Source organism: Falco cherrug, chromosome 3 (assembly GCF_023634085.1).
Source record: "Falco cherrug isolate bFalChe1 chromosome 3, bFalChe1.pri, whole genome shotgun sequence".
NCBI lineage: Eukaryota > Metazoa > Chordata > Aves > Falconiformes > Falconidae > Falco > Falco cherrug.
In genome coordinates this window covers 21,598,602-21,599,439 of record NC_073699.1, presented here as the reverse complement: position 1 = coordinate 21,599,439, position 838 = coordinate 21,598,602, and positions in this window count along the sequence as shown.

The window sequence follows — 838 nt, the reverse complement described above, 5'->3', positions numbered from 1 at the left end:
TCAGTTTGCTTGCTGATTGTTTTTCCATCATTCAGTTGATCATTAACAAGAGTACACACAGGAAAGACAATGGGCCACCATCAGGTCATAAGCAACTGATTTATTTACTCCGTTTTCTTGTAGTGGACTATGTGAAAGGTGTTTGAAGTGTGTTTCGGTGGTAGTGTTGCTTTCTAACAGAGAAACACATACAGAGAAACAAGTACTGCTATTTAGAGGTAAATACCTACAGAAAGTAACTTAAGCAGCAACAGCCAGCAGACTTGTCTCACTGATGCTGGTTATGTGAAAGGGTCTCTTTAAAACAACATATCCACACCTATTTTATTTTTTTTTTTTTAACAGTGAAATCAAATCCAGATGTTCCAGTATGTTTGGTTAGTTCATCAGCAGACTTGCTAGGAATTTAGGCTAAGTAAACCACCCCAGCTAACTTGTTCCTGAGTCTGAAAACACCATGAAATACAACGTGGCAGCCTCAATGGTTACACTGATCTCCTTTATAGGCATGGCGTTTGGGTGGGAAGTGTGTTTCACCCGGTCTTATGTGCCCCATTCACAGCTGATACTGGTGGCCTCTCAATGCTCAGGATGCCTTTGGTCTGGGGATGTCTGTGGGTAACAAATCTTATGGCAGAAATGTGACATTAAGCCTGTCCTCCCTGGCCTGTGTTTCCATAGGGTGTGCTGAAAGGTGTGTTCAGTGAGCTTCAGACTCTGGTACTGCACAGCCTTTTGTACCAGCCTGTGTTATCGCCATGTCCAGACCAGACAGCAGAGCACAGGGCGCTCCTGGGGATGTTTCAGTGTGTCTCTGTGGGAATGGTATCACCGACAG